This window comes from Apis laboriosa, unplaced genomic scaffold (assembly GCF_014066325.1).
Source record: "Apis laboriosa isolate Shangri-la unplaced genomic scaffold, ASM1406632v1 scaffold23_cov150, whole genome shotgun sequence".
Lineage (NCBI taxonomy): Eukaryota > Metazoa > Arthropoda > Insecta > Hymenoptera > Apidae > Apis > Apis laboriosa.
The window spans coordinates 1,915,722-1,932,718 of record NW_025222452.1 but is presented as its reverse complement, the minus strand read 5'-3'; the positions used below and the strand labels follow the sequence as shown (position 1 = coordinate 1,932,718).

The following is a 16,997-nucleotide window of genomic DNA, read 5'->3' as shown; positions in this document are numbered from 1 at the left end:
TCAAAGATAAACCATGAAATCAACGATCGAGTAAATTTTTATCCATATCGATTTAATAATTTGGCCAAATTTAACGAACAATTAACATATCAACGTCAAATAAAACTTTCGCAATCACAAACTATTCAAGAATAATTTATTTCTTTTTTTCTCTAAATAATTACTTTAATCGATTATAATAACAATAACAGCCACCATAGACAATCCTTTATAAACAATTTCTCGATCGAGAAAAACTATTGAAAAATATTTATATACATATATATATATATATATCTCAGGACGAATGCACGCGCAAATTTTTTTTTATCGACGCATCAACCGACCGATACTCGAACGTTGTGCCACGGATATCCTTCTGGATTCGCGTTCCATTCATTTGTTGTCGATTCATCAGAAATCGCCGTTTCGAAAACGTGGATACGTACACATATGTATACACACACACATATATAAAAAAGAGTTATCGAACGCGAAAAATCGGGTCGAATTGGAAATTCTTTCCTTCCTTTCTCCCCTTTCTTCCTTTCCCCCTTTCTCCAAGTGACCTCCTGAGAGAAAGCAGCAGATGGCGTGACGAATATCGCGTTCGACTGGTAATTACCAGGTGGAGGGTATACCATGGGTAATCAAACGGACGTTGCTGTTCCCAGCGGAAAAGCGAGTGCTCCGTGCCACCCTACGTGTACACCCTGTCTTGAAACCGGCCGACTACTGACTTATCCGCTAAACGTATCGGACTCGCGTCTTTCGGGAAACCCGATCGGGCGTGACTTTATTCCGCATTGATTTTGACGTTCGTTCGCATTCCATCGATCGAGGAGCATCGTGTTCTTCGAGAGAATTCATCGAGTTTGAGTGGAAGAGAGAGAGAGAGAGAGAGAGANAGAGAGAGAGAGAGAGAGAGAGAGAGAGAGAGAGAGAGAGAGAGAGAGAGAGAGAGAGAGAGAATATTTTTTCCTCTCTTTGAGGGAATTTAGATGTTAGTTCCTTTCTCTTCTTTTTCATTCGTTTTAATTTCTTCTCTTCTTCTTCTTCCTCACGCGAGAAAAGGAAATTTGAAAATATTTGCGAGTTTGAAAACAATTTTAATTTGAAAGTTTTATATTTAATAAAAGTCCGGTGTATATACAGGATAAAGAAATCCGATATAACGAGCAAATTCTCGAAAAAAAAAGCAGGGAAAATGGGATTTGTCGCTTAGAGTGTCTTCGATATTAGATTGAAAGAGTGAATTATCGAGGGGCGGGGTCCGAGGTTTCTTTGACGGGGACGGGAGATGAATAAATGGGGAGAAAATCCGAGAAGATTCGTTTCCATATCTGTCGGACGCAAACAGGGAAACAAAAATGTTATTAAGATCGGCGTTTCGATGTTCAAGAATCGTCAAGGATCGTTTCGATTATCGTCGATAAGCGTTACTCTTTTAATCAAATTTCTTCTTTCTTCTTCTTCTTCTTGTTTCCAAAAATATTCATCGAGCTTTTCGCGTATGAAAAATTATCACTGAAACCGACTCGTCGCGTTTCCCTCCTCTCGACAATTTTTCGAATCGACGAAAAATCGAGAGATTCGATTGCAGCACAATTACACGCAATTATATTGGAAAATAGAATTTGACGTGACGTCAGCGGGGCGGGGCGATCTTTTGTTCAATCGGCGAAAATGAATCGGGAGAAAGAGAGGGGGCAGGAAACAAAGGTCCTCGTTAGATAGTAGCAGATTTTTATTCGCATGATTGGAAAGAAGGTGAACAATCGAGGCGTAAAAGATTCAATTTCCGATCCGAGGACGTCACAGAGAGACAACGCTACCGCTACTTTACCGCCCCTTTTTTAACGAGCAAGCTTCATTTTGCTCGTCACGTCGTAAAATAATTAGCCGTGTAGCGAACCGGCTACGAAATAATTTTCAATATTTTACCGATGACAATGCCGGCCGCGGACGGCCTATCGTAATTAAAACGCGGTTTCACACCGCGGACCTTTCTCGTTTCGCGTTCGCGCTCGTCAGTTTGATTTCATTGTCCACCCTTGTCGACCCGTTAATTTTCAATCTCGTTTCGGACGAGATAATAAATTCTTCGGCTCTGTTTCCCTTTTTTTTTTTTCTTTTTTTCTTTTTTTTTTTTATGCTTTTGTCCGTTGAAGCTTACACACTTTAGGTTACGTGCGTATTATAAATTTCCCACCAAAGTCTACTTAACGATATCGCCCGCGTTAATAACGTTGGTCGCTTTATTTTCTTCCGTTGAAAATTCTGTCGTCGAATGCATTAAGGAAGAAAGAATAATTATATTAATTCGCGTTATAAGTCGGCTTGAAAGAAAAAAAAAATTTTAACGGTGTTGCGCGATGCGTTTCAAGGAGATTAATCGTGATTAAAATTTTTATTTGACGGGGGATGGAAGGAAATTTCATATGCGCATAATAATTTAATTCGCGTGCTAATTCTCTCTTAACGCGGCCATCTTATTTCGTTCCCCGTGGAAAATTTATTTGCTGCCGCACAGAGAACATTTTTAAGACACTTTTTAATACCGTCAATCCGTCAATCGTAAACCAACGTAAACACGTAACGTGTACTGGAAATGGCAATAAACTAGCTCGAGGATATCGCGTTATCAAATTTTTTTATTTGTTCAAACGTGATTCTTTTTTCTCTTTATTTATTTTTTTTTTCTTTTTCTTTTTTTAATCATCCAGTTTTATTACCATGTTACTCGTATCAGAACGAACGAAAGTCACGTGAGGGTAATATACATAAAAATTTCTAGATCCACGAAATGCTTTTTATTCCCGACAAAATTACCATTTTTCCTCCCCCTCTCTTCTTCTCCTCCTCTTTTTTTACAATTTCGTTTATATTCTATGAATTAACCAGCGAATTTATTTCCCGCGTTTATTCAATCTCTCTCTCTCTCTCTCTTTTTTTTTTGTTACGAGTATTTCACGAAAGATTACGCGATTCTAATGCAATTATATTCAATTGAATGGGCAGTGGAGCCATTTCGGTGTTAAGTGATATAAATCCTGATATATAAAGCCCACTTAACAGCCAAGATTACGTTTAATACAAAGGATAAGAATCATCATACATGTATATATGAATAAAACTCGCACAATAAAGTAAGGAGAAATCGCGGGAACGGAGGTAATAATGGCGGCAGTGTCACTTAACGAGCTTACCTCTCTCGTCTTTGAATAATTAAACTTTTTCTTTCGCTCGTGGAACGAAGAAGAAGCAGAACTGGCCACTCGTTGCACTCGTCCGCCATCTGCCTTTATCGTAGGTTACGTTATCTATTTTATCCGGATTAAATTGAATTGAACGCCGAATAAAAATATAATACATTCTCTCGAGCATTTCTTCCATTCATTCTCCCTTTCTTTTTTTTTTTTTTAAGTTACCATTTAACTTATCATTTAATTTATCGTTTAATTTTATCATTCATTTTATTTTTTTTTTCTTCGTTTCACGCACTTTTATTCACTTATTTATTTTTCTCTCTCTCTTCGATTTCATGTTGCATTATCATCCTTCTTGTCTTTTTTTTTTTTTCTTTCCTTTATACTCTTCTTTCACCTCCACGTCGTGTTCCGCCTCTGCTAGAATTACTACACGATTTTTATTGCCATTATCTTTTGTTTCCAGGGAACAAAGGGTCCGCAGTTCGTTAGGTGGACGCAACTTTCTTCTAATTATCAAAGAGCAGCCGAGAAGAAACATCGAGCTGGGTGGAGTCGGTATCGCGACAGATGCAATTACAGTTAGTTACGGGAACTAATCCACTACGACTGCTTGTACTTCATCATCGGGGCTTTGCAATGTAATTTAAGTTTGATTGTCAAACCTGGCCGTTGATCTCTTTCTCTCGGGAGAGGCAAAAAAAAAGAAAAAAAAAAAAAAAAAAAAAAAACGTGACGGATTTGATTGTAGAAAATTGCTGTAAAACACGATTTTACTGCAAACGGAAATAATTACGCGGCCATTTCGTCGGATTAGCCGCGATCCGCCGTTCGACAGGATATTTTTTTTTTTTTTTTTTTTCCTCTCTTTGATTCCGGGAAATTCGACGTTCGATGGACTACAGTAATATCACTTGTAAGAATAGCAAAATAACAACGATTAAAACAATCATAATTTAAAATATTTAACGAGACAAGCGTGAATTTATTCCTCGAGATCTGTCGGATTAAAATCAAAGAACTCGCGAAATCGAAAGATCTTCTCTCCCCGACGAGAAGTCTACTTTCGTCCAAGTTTTTTCTAAAATATTTACATTGCAAAGGATTAAAATAAATTTTAATCATCAATGATATAAATTTCTCTTTATCCGATGAGTATTGCTCGTAAACCGAGGGGGAAAGGAATTTTTTCCTTATGAAATTTATGCACGAAGTATTCAATAGTCGGAAGCTTATCTAAACCGACAGGAAATAATTTATTCGGGAAATGAAGCGTCCGTATTATATTGCCAGATGCAGCATATTGCTGCATACAGGATAGTTATGGGATATGTAATTAACTTTAAACACGTGTAGTTGTATCGTGACACGGCGATGTGTTTATAATAATAAATGAGTTAATGCGAAAATATAGTAGAATGTAACGGCCCGCTTCGAAATCAATGCACGGTAACAATTTAATAAATTAATATTGCGAACGAGCGATTTGCGATTTAAATTCGAAACTTGCAACGTAACGTTCGAACGTAATCCCTTAACCTTCTTCGTCTTTTTCCCCTCCTCCACATTGACACGTATCTGTGGAATGGAACGTGGAATTTTTTATATTCTTCTTCTTTTTATAGTACATGTAATACACAGGGTATGCACAATAAGGGTTATAAAGTATAAAATGTAAGGAGGAGTTGAGATTCAAAAAACGTGTAATTTAAAAGAATATTTATCAAAGGCTATTTATTTATTGGCTATATCGGTAAAAGTATTTAAATATTCTAAAAGAGAATTTGTTACTCGAGAACCGTTAAAAATCGAAAATATATTTTGCAGTCACGCATATAACGCAATAGATTTTTTTATTATAATACACCCTATTCCCACAATTATCAAATAAGAAATATTTTCCCAGAAATAAACTGGTATTTGTAAATCTAATTTACTCTAGAATTCGATTAAACCCAATTAAAATTAAGAAAATTTTGAACCTATATATAACTTCAAAGATAGTGCGGTTTCCAGCGATCGTTAAAAGCGCCGAACCTTTCCTCTCCGAAAACGCTTTTCGATTCGACGATTCCCGATATATCGCCGTGTAAACAAAAAGTTAATTTTTAATGGGTTCACCATCTCCACACTTGCTCGCCCCCGTTCCCCTCAAACTTCAGGCAAATGACGCGATTCCCGGAAAAAGCTTACGCATTTCGCAGGAAAAATATCTGGGTCACCGGATCGCATCATTCGTAATTACCGTTTTAAGCTCCACAGATGCTTTTGAATTCTTATATCTCGATCGAGATATCGGGATAAAATAAAGAAAAAAAAAAAAAAAAAAAAGAAGAGAGACTCGAATGACGTGGATTCTTCCATTTTCTCGAGTAGATATTCTTTTTTATGACGTAATTTTCAGTTCTTTGTGTCGGTGTTTTGCACTGTTGCAAAAGTTTCATTCGTTCACTTTGCGTTGATATATCTTTAATATTAATTAATAATAAATTAACATTTATTATTTCATCATTTGTTGTTATTAATATAAACGTTATTTTCAACGGTATCGTTTCCAATACTGCATTCAACTTTCATTATTTTCTATCGATTACAATTATTAATATCGTAGATATAATTAATAATGCAAAAAGTATAATTTTATTTTCGTCACAAGGGAGAAACTCACCCCGCGATTTCACAAAATCTGGTTTACTCGTTCGCCAACCGTATACTTGAGTGTATCGTTTCGCACTTCCGATACATCACGGCCAGGTTAATTGATTTAAATTTGCATCCATATTCGAATGCACTCCCGAGTAGTAGAACCAAACGTTCTACTCCCTTCTATATTCGACCCAATTCGAAAGTTGATCCGACGGTCGGGTTGGATATTATCAGATATACAGAGAGAGCTCGGTCTCCTCCACTTTTCCATTAAACAGGATGTGCCAGGTGTATACGTCCCAAAGATTACAACGCTATTAATACGAAGTAATTTTTATCCGTGTCGACGCTCCACGATGATGCGACGAGTTAGAAACAAAGGAACGAACGTTTGATTTTACCCCTCCATTTTACCCCTTCGTGCGTAACAAACGTTACACTTATTCAAAGCAAACATATTATTAAATACGAAATCGTCGAATTTTCCACGAACCATTGATACGACCATTCGTGACTGAACATCGTGAAATAAAACGAAGAGGAACAAAAGTCACGATCATTTTAGAAGAAAAATTTTTCGTAACATGTTACGCGTTTTAAGGGGAAATTCATTTATCCACGATATGAAATTTCGATCGATTTTTCGAAAATATTATGTATGCAAATGTAATTCTTTATTGCTGCTATCTTTGTCTCGAATGCAAAATATATATATATGATATCGAATTGTTTCGAGAGAAAGTGTATACACGGATGATACGTATCTACGGTTTCAGAAAGGTAACGCGGCATCTGTGTCCAATTACACGACCAGTCGAATATCCACGAAACTCGGTTAAAAAAAAAAAAAAAAAAAGGAAAGAAAAAACTCGGTGACCTATTAGGAATAACGTAATTTCCGTATCCGACAGTGGTTTGCCCGGATAAATGGGAAAATATGACGTATGTATCAGTGTCCCTGTGTGTAATTCCTATGATCCTTGAATTACCGAGATATTTTTCCATCTTCTCTCGCGAATAGAGTATCAGAAGGATTTGAAATAGGCAACAAATTTTAGACCTCGGCCGCATATATATATATGTACATAGCGTAATCCCTATCGCCGTGTATTATATTTTTTGCAAAAAATCTACATTTGATATCGGGAAATGGAATATTCTACTAGAATCCCGATGGAAAATATTATAAAGTGGATTCGAGAAAAATTATTTCGAAGAGAGCCTCTCTTCGAAATTATCCTCTTAAACGTCGAGTTGCCGTCGAAAGAGCAACGTGTTTTCGTTTCTTTTTTTTTTTTTTTCGAAATGTTAAATTTTAAAAGAATAAAAACATGTGTACACAACAAAGGGAAAGGGAGAGAATCGTATTGAGAAAAAATTTCAATATCGTTCAACGTCATCGTTAAGTCCGTCACCGAGGTAATTTTTCACAGATATGAAAAAAGAGAAGAAGAGAACCGAGAAGAGAATCGTTCGTCATTATTGGCTGACTCGAGGATCGCGAAGGAATCGAATTTTTTTTATAACGAAAACGACACGTTCGCGCGACGAAAAAAAAAAAAAAAGGTACTCGAGAAGAAAATGAAAATCATTCCACTGCTCTTCTTTCCTTTTCCTTTCTTCTTTCTTTCTCTTTTTTTCCTTTTTTTTTTATCCAACAAACAGATCCAGTCACTCGCGACGAGAGGGAGACATTTCTCCAATTCGGGAGGAACTCGAAACCTTTTCATCGATGAGATCCTTGAAGCATCCGTAGACAAAAGACGCGATAGTTTTCTTTTGAAACGGAGCCACAATGGAAAACCACGGATAAATCGAGTCGCAATTAACAAAGTGACCACCAAATGCAAAGGGTGGCCGGGTTTCCGGTATGAGACCGGCCGCTCTATTACGGATCCCCTCTTCTAATCAAAGTAATTAATTATCTATCGTCCATTGTTCTCCTCCGCAATCACCGCGATCAGACATTGATCCCCGAACTGATTCACAGGAAATTACCATCCTTTGCAACCTTTGTAACCTCCTCTTCTCGTCGTCTCTTCTTTTCTCTCAGATAGAGGTCTTCCTATCCAATCATACGTACATTACGTTAATTTAATTTGCCTCGTGCCCATATCGTCGATACGATTATCATATACGCATAGAAAGAGAGAAAGAGAGACAACACGAAATCGACAATTAGTAAAGACCCAAGTGATTTCCACGTTGCGATTAATTCCGTAATTGCGCGTATCATACATTAGAGAGGAATCGCTTGGGCGCGTTGACAATCACGAGTTGAAAAGCAAATCGATTCGACTTTCGTTTCGAAACCGTTCGTTACCGACCCTAATGGATATATTAATACCGTATGGAAGATGTATGGAAGGTGATTAAGTAACAATTATTGGAGAGGATGCGCTTATGCGTTTGTCGATGCGTTGATCGATAAAGTGGCCAAGTGTCGATTGTTTAAACGTTGTAAAAATGATGAACAGGGAAACGGTTTTACGGCGAGAACGAGAGGAACGATGATCGACGTCGTCGAAGGGATATTTTTTTCGCGTTATGAAATATTTTTTTACGTGTAAAAATAATGAAGGATATTGGAAAATTATACAATTACATAGACGAGGTATGCGCAAATAACTTTTGATAAATAATTTTTTTTTTAATTGACCGTTACACGTTTATTATCATGGAGCGTGTTCCCGTTAAAATAGTTATCCTATCATCCTTTCGTTTTTATTAAATTTTGAATTAAAAAAAAAAAAAAAAAAAAAGAAAAAATTTCCAATCCAATTTAATTAATTCCTTCCTAGTTTTCAATCAATTTTCAATTTTGTTTCCTCCATCTCAATTATCAGTTACATAGCTCTATAATAATTCTAGCAATAGTAAAAGCAAACATGGGATGATTGGATAGAGAAGACGAAATTGTTGTTACGATCTCAATATCTATGACATGGAATCAGAATAATAATAACGAGCCAATTTAAAATTATTCTTTCGAAACGAACGTTCGAAAAACCATAATGATCCCGTTGGTCTTTTGCGTTGTTTTCGCCAAAAGCGGACGCACACTTTCATTCGATTAATTAAATTCAAAGCGATAGTTGGCGATTAACCGATATTCCGTCGATTTCGATCGAAAGGCAACAAGAGAGAGCGGAAAAGCGAGGGACAAAAATTCACCGTGATCGATCGTTCTCGCAATGGCATAGACCGATCGGTCCTTGGTAATCTGCTCTTTGCCCATTGTACAGGGAACGCATCAGAGCTACGAACAATTCTATGTCCATCACCGTAACGCATTGCCTATATTTCGAAATAACCCGACCCGACCGATCGATGAAATCCAATTGCCAAAATTATATTTCCGGTTAACGAAGATGGATCGTTATTATTATTCGAAATCGTGGCCCTTGCCCGCGCTTTTTCTTCCCTTACTTTTCGTCAAACTTAATAACATCGATGCTGTTTATCTTAATCACAGGGATTAAAATATCGTCCATGCCCAATTTTACATTTTATGGATAGTGAAGAAAAATACGAGAAGAGGAGGACTTAACAAGAAGATTATACGTTGCTTTGAGAATTCTTCTCTTTGCCAAGAGCAAAACCAAGGACGATAGCTTGAGATTTTACACCGAACTTATCATATTGCTATTATCATATTGCTGGTAATAATGATGATGTTATTATGCTGAAAATATTGTCGTAACGTAACGTAATGGAAATTGGTAGAGCGAAAAGATTTTCATTGGATCTATGTGTTAGCCAATAAGTCGATAACAAAATTAATTGGAGAAATTAATGGAACATATATATAGATTTGAGATTTTAGGCTTTGCGGGGCAATGCTGAGGTCGATGTTAATGGACAGTGAAATTGGTAGAGGGGATTTTAAGGCCTACTGTCGTAATCCGCGACCAACGTCGAAAACAATGCTGTGAACAGGAAAATTAGTCAAATGAAGGGATTTCAGGAACCCCAATGAATCTGGTGTTTTGTTTATACGTAGGCAATAACGACGTTAATGGCAAAGCTGTGCGCTTCGAAACCGGCGGTGCGAGAATTTGGAATTCTAGGCTTCTCACTAGGATCTATTATATTGGGAATTTATTCGCGAGTAATGTTGAGCAAAGCCGCTAGTGGAGTGGAAACTCGAGGAAGCTTCACTTTAGGACAGTGTTACACGGGGCAGCACAGAGGACCAAGTTATGGGCAACAAAATTAATGAACTCGGGGGTTGAGACTTTAGGCCTTACTAAGCTTACTGTTACCCACAGCTGCCAACTGCTCCACTACCACAATTACTGTCGTACCTAGCAACGAATTTGCTCAACAACAGTTTGACCTTGAGTTTCCTAAACGGACAACTCTTTAATTTTCTTCCAAACGATCGATTTTCGAGTTTAGAGCAAAAATTTCGAGTTCCAAATTGCTCAACAACAGTTTGATCTTGAATTTCCTAAACAGACAACTCTTTAATTTTTTCCTAAACTTTCGATCATAAAGCAAAAATAACAGCAATTTGATTTTGAGTTTCTTAAACAGACAACTCTTTAATTTTCTTCCAAACGATCAATTTTTGAGTGTAAAACAAAAATTTCGAGTTCCAAATTGCTCAACAGCATTTTGATCTTGAATTTCCTAAACAGACAACTCTTTAATTTTTTCCTAAACTTTCGATCATAAAGCAAAAATTACAGCAGTTTGATCTTGAGTTTCCTAAACAGAAAAGTCTTTAATTTTCCTCTAAACGACCGATTTTCAAGTGTAGAATAAAAATTTCGAATTCCAAATTGCTCAACAGCATTTTGATCTTGAATTTCCTAAACAGACAACTCTTTAATTTTCCCCTAAACTTTCGATCATAAAGCAAAAATTACAGCATTTTGATCTTGAGTTTCCTAAACAGACAACTCTTTAATTTTCTTCCAAACGATCAATTTTCGAAAAACAAAAATTTATAAAACTAAAATAATATAAAAATATTATATATAAAAATTTGTAAAACAAAAATTTCGAGTTCCAAATTGCTCAACAGTAGTTTGATCTTGAATTTCCTAAACAGACAACTCTTTAATTTTCTTCCAAACGATCGATTTTCGAGTGTAGAGCAAAAATTTCGAGTTCCAAATTGCTTAACAGTAATTTGATCTTGAATTTCCTAAACAGACAACTCTTTAATTTTCCTCTAAACAACTGATCATCGAGTATAGAGCAAAAATTACAGCAGTTTGATCTTGAGTTTCCTAAACAGACAACTCTTTAATTTTCTTAAACTTTCGATCGTAGAGCAAAAATTTCGAGAAACGTTCCAAATTCGAAAGGATACGATACATTATTTACGTAATAAAAATAAGATTGTTATTCCAGAAGAGATCCGAAAAAGGAAATTATAACGTGTCAGCTTGATTTTCATCCGAAAAGAAAAGAAAAAGAAGATAACTTCCAATTGAAAGAAATATTGCGATTCACGGTAGAAAATTGTAATCCGAGGGGAGCACATCCTTCTAGCGTTTCGCGATAATTATAGCGAGATTGCAGAGCATTTATCGATCATTACGAAAAACGAAATTGACCATTATCGATAAAGCACGTCCCGTTTCGGATAAGCGCGATACGGTGTACGAAATGCTTCGATTAAAACGAGAACGTTACGTTACCGTCGCTCATTTAATCCTAGAGGGAAGACACGCGATGTATGCTGATATCGATATCAACGATTGATGGACAATTTCGCGTCACGTGAAAATAAAAACAATTAACGATCCTCTCCCTTCTTTTTTCCCCTTTTTTTTCAACGGAATCGTTGACCTTTCGTTCTTTTTCAAAAAAAAAAGGAAATCCGTAAAACACTCGTTTTTTCGGTAAAATCGTCTCGTACAAAGAGAATCGTAATCCGCGAATCGTTACAAGGATTGAAACGAATTTCTTTCTGTCCAACAATTCAAAAAATCGCGAACGAGATCGAATAACGAAGGAAGGGGCGAATACTCTTTCCGACGATTCACTCGCTTGACTCGGAAATAATAGCGAGGATGTAGCGAATCTCCCTCGATTATACGCGTATGTTTAAATTTCCAAAAGTTTTGCTTATTATTCGGCGAGGGAAAATTTTGCACGGAATCTTAGGATACACTCCGCTTTACCGATTTTCCGCGTAGAAACACAGCCCTCTTCCCTGCTATCCTTCTCCTAGAGTATCCTAGCCCGGGGCAGAATTTCGAAATTAAATTACAAAATCAACGTGGTGGTGGTGGTGGTGGTGGTGGTCCCTATGCATCGATGTGCACGGTGGTGCACGGTCCACGTTCTGCTAGATAATATAGTAATTTCATTGTTAAAACGGAAAACAAAGTTACGTAATTAGTTTCAATGTATGCCCGTATTACATAATGTATTTGAGCGAGTTAGCCACAGCTTATAAGTATCCGCGATATATCATATATATATATATACATATGCTCGCGCTTTATAACGAATATAACACGTACAGAGTGGTTATAATTGTTAGGTGGCTCGTGTGTATCGCTATACCTATTTAATCCCGTTTCGAGCAAAGTATCTCTTGTTATCAAATTAATTCCTATCGATTTATGCTATAATTATTATGTAAATTACATTAACGCGTTTTCAATAAATCCTAGATAGATTTAACATTGTCGTCGTACGTGTATCTCGTGTTTCATGGCGTGACAGAAAAATCGGTCGAGGATATATTTGGATAATATTTTCGCGGTGTAATTATCATATAAATCGAGCCGATAAATTCCAGGTATCCGGGGAACGATCAGTCCGTGTAATATCTCGCCCGTATTCAATACGAATAAATTTTTTATCTCGTCGTTTTAATTGAAAAAGAAAAAAAGAAAAAAACAGAAGACGATTGAAAGAATCGAGAAGAAATTTAGAATAAAATACTTGGAAAAAATACTTCGGGGATAAATAAAAGGATAAATAACGCGTGGATTATTTTCTCTAACTCGTGTTAAATAATAATCGAGGAGTAGGAAGAACGTACCTTCGCTTCCCCTTTGTCGGTTAAACGCGTAAGATCTCCCCTCAAAAAAAGGAATAGATAACGGTCCCTTGCACGAGGCAGATCGAAGTTACGCGCACTTTTTCGCGTCGTTCACCGCAATGACGGTAACACGTTGCAGTACTCTCAATGGCAAGTTTCCGATTCCACTCGTGTGTCACGTATATCACCAGTTTCCTCGTCGTACATAGAGACGACGTGTGAGCGTGTCACAGAGAGAGAGAAAAAAAAAGAAAAAAAAAAAAAAAACAAAAACTAGAAAATTCTCACCCTCGGTCCACTCTCTCGACGCACTTCGATTCCTCCCGATCACTTCGATCCTCCCTATCGACACCGATTCCTCGCACCTCGTTCACCAAGTTCACCAAGAGAGAACGAATTCCCTTAGTTCTCGATCCACGTCCCACTCCAAAGTCCTCGACCTATCCACCACCGTTCTCATCTTGACATAATACCCGTCCTGATATAAACTTTCCACGACTTTCACGGGGATCACTTTATGTACGTAACTCTCGCAAAGCGTGAATATCCAAGGGAGCGTGTATACAACCCTTGGCTACAATCCTCCCTATTACGTAAACGGAGACGTTTCCATTAATAATGTTCGTTCACTGTGAGGCGAAACTTTGGAAAACGCGGTAAAAAGGGAAAAGAAAGCGCGCAAGATGAATCCCGCCGCGGTGTATCGCGTAGAGAGGAATGCACACACACACACATACACACACGCGCGCACTCATTATATATATATATATATATATATATCTCTCTCGATGCGTCGATGTATGCGCGAGGAATACACGAGGAAAGGGGGTAGAGAGAGAGAGAGAGAGAGAGGACGAAGAGAGAGCGTACGTACGTACGTACGTACGTACGGAGCGTAATACGCGGCAAAACTGGTCGAGCGATCGCGATGCGCAAGCGACGCGTCGCGTCGTGTTGTTGGCAAGCGACTAACCCCCTGGCGGCCGCCTGCACCCCCGGACGCCGCGCATGCCCCCTACCTTAAACAACTCGTCCACCCCTGTTCTCAGTGCCGCCCCAAAACCACCGGTGACTTCATCTTTTTTGACAAGAAGCCTGTAAACCTCCCCCCTCCCCCGACTTCCCATCTTCTCTTCTTCTTATTCTTCTCTCCCTTTTTCCCCTTCCTTTTTAATTCAACGTTATTCCGATAAAATTACGATCCTACCTATGTTGATATCGGTATTTATTCCCTTTCGCTCGTTCTTTTTTTGTTGTCTTTTTGTTTGTTTGTTTCTCTTCTTTTTCTTTAATTCTACGTACGTGTCGTTATTTGGATAGGATTATGATTCTGGTGTATCTTGTCTTTTTCTCTCGTTGTTATCGATATTTATTTATTTCTAGCTCTTCTCCTTTTCTCTTCTTCTTTGTTTCTCTTTCTATTTCGCTCGGATTTTTATCTTCTTTTCTCTCTTTTTTTTTCCCTCCACGTTATTTCGATAAAATTACGATTCTAGATGTTGATATCGATATTTATTCCCTTTCGTTCGTTCTTTTTTTGTTGTCTTTTTTTTGTTTCTCTTCTTCTTCTTTAATTCTACGTAGATACGTGTCGTTATTTGGATAAGATTATGATTCTGGTGTATCTTTCTCTCTCGTTGTTATCGATATTTATTTCTAACTCTCCTCCTTTTCTCTTCTTCTTTGTTTCTCTTTCTATTTCGTCCGGATTTTTATCTTTTTTTCTCTTTTTTTTTCCCTCCCTTCATGTTATTTCGATAAAATTACGATTCTAGATATTGATATAGATATTTACGTCTTTCTTCTATTCTTTCTTCTTTTTTCTTCCTTATCTCGTTCTTTTTCTTTTCCTTCGCCTTGGAGCTTTATCTTTCCCTTTTCTCTATTTCAATTCAACGCGTCATCTCGATAAAATCACGACTCTAGATCTTGATTCAGATCTTCCTATTTACTTCCAATCCTCCTTCCCTTCCCTTTCATCTTTTTCTTTTTTAATGTACTTTTTTCTCTCCCTCTCTCTTTCTCCCTCATTAATCAAAATTAATTTAATTTCAACTCCTTAGATGAATCGTAATCCAAAAAGAAATATCACTCGTCCACTCTAAAAAAATATCATATTTTTTCCCCCGTATTATTAAAGAAGAGTAATAGTCTCAAACCTAAACAAAATGTCAAAGAAATAGTCGATTCGGTAATCTTATGATCTCTTTGACGTTGAAAGCCGTAGTTCGAGACGACAGAAATGGGCAGCAATCGTGGACGAGGACGTGGAGCGTTACACGATTTCTTCAACAGGTACAAATGACGACGACGTTATCCAGGAACATATTGCACTTTTTCATTCCTCTGTACAGCACACACACACACACACACACACATATCCGCGTTACAAATTATTCTTTTACTTCTTTTTCAACCGCGACGTTTTCAAATATCCGGGACAAACGTTGCTGCTCGCTTGTAACAAACCATGCATAAGCGTTTACACGAACGATGGGGTGGGGGAGAAGAGGGAGGAGAGGAAGGGGGGAAAAAAGGAAACGTTACAAATAGATTTCTTGCGCGAATCGAGCGAATCCTTTCAATTCGCGTTTCCGTGTTTCCTGGTGCGACAAATGCGGAGGAGGGTCGGTCGCGTTGTAAATTACGCGCTAACGTAATCTCGAAAGAAAAGAGTTTTGCGAGGGACAATGGTTTTATCGTGTAAATCGTCACGAGAAAAACGTTTCTCCGCAGTTGATAGAGATGGAACGGCTCATGGAGTTTTCTCATGATTCTCGTCACGACGAGGTTGCAAAATAATGACGAACAATATGAGTGAACACTCGTCGCTATGAGATATGGATTAATTACGTATAAATATGGATAATTGGAAAATTTACGATGATGATAAATAATTCATTAACCCCGTTATGAGCATCGTGAACACCTGCTGCGCGAAATATGGTGATCTGGATGATTAGGAAAACCATGATTAACTCTTTAGGATTAATCGAACGTTCGTATTAATTTATTTGGAAAATTTTGAAAAAAAAAAAAAAAAAAAGAAAGAAAAATTTTTGTTTCACTGGGAAAACTCGAATCGTCATGCAACGTGCAAATACGGATGAAAAATAAATAATTCGAGTAAAAAATTAATTAAATCGGTCATTGGGTTACGAAACGAGAAATAAATAAATTTAATTTTAAAACGTAAAAATTATTATCGTATGGAATATGTAAATCGATTAAAGTTGAAAAAAATTCTTCGTTCGACGTTCCGATGATAGGTTCAGCTTTTTTTCTTTTCGCCTTCAATCCTCTTGGAATGGAATAGGTTGTAAGATTGTTTGGAAATACGGATTTTTGTAAAAAAAAAAAAAGAGAGAGAGAGAAAACAAAAAGTATACGTTCGATGAAACAATTTATCGAATGGAAACGGATGCAATGCAAACAAATGGAGTTTATAGAGCTACGGCTCTAATTATCCCATCAATTCATAGCCCTCAAAAGGAACGAGAGAGAGAGAACACTAAATGAAAACAGTTTGTGCTTTAGATTTCGATGAAATGACATTAACAACGCGCTATCAAAGTTCGATGAAAAGATTTTCCCTTTTTTTGTCCCCCCTTTTTTTTCTAGCTTTTTTTTTTTTCATCTCGTAATAGTAAACCGTGTACATTTCGGATAACAATTTTAAAGTGGTGTTCGCGCGCGTGGAATAGTATTTACTGGAATATTCTGGTCAACCTCGTTCGCTGTTTGGGAAAAGCTTCGACCGCAGTTAAAAAGATAAGCGAATAAATTCGTATACACGTTCTATATATATATATATGTATAGACATACACATATTTGCCTTTGTTCCAAACTAAATAAACCGGATAATTTCGTAGAAAATATTGCATCGAAGAGAAATATTGCACGGTATCGGGAATTTATCGAGGTGTTTAAAAATGTGCGTATCCGATTTTTGAAATTTTTTCAAAATAATTTTTACATTTTTACGAGCGTTGGATTTCATTTGGAATTTTTTTTCTTCACCTCGCTAGAGTTTCCGGCTCTCCTCGTAAAGTTAAGGTCGCGTGTAAAAATTCTGTATTCCTCCTTTATTCCGTCTCGTGTTTCCCCGTAACGTAATTCTCGTATACGTATTAAAATAGTAAAGAATTCG

General features: G+C 37.1%; 1 protein-coding gene across 4 annotated transcripts in view; it reads right to left on the bottom strand.

The window, feature by feature from the left end:
- Positions 1-16,997, bottom strand: part of LOC122713183 (zwei Ig domain protein zig-8-like) — a 281,302-nt gene that overhangs the window by 50,514 nt on the left and 213,791 nt on the right. Inside the window, exon 1 of one of the 4 annotated variants that reach the window (XM_043933392.1) lies at positions 12,847-13,018. The exons of the other annotated variants lie outside the window; for them this stretch is intronic. The gene's annotated coding sequence lies outside the window, so the exon portion shown is untranslated. Of the gene's footprint in view, positions 1-12,846; positions 13,019-16,997 lie in introns of those variants that run through there. 4 annotated transcript variants of the gene reach the window in all.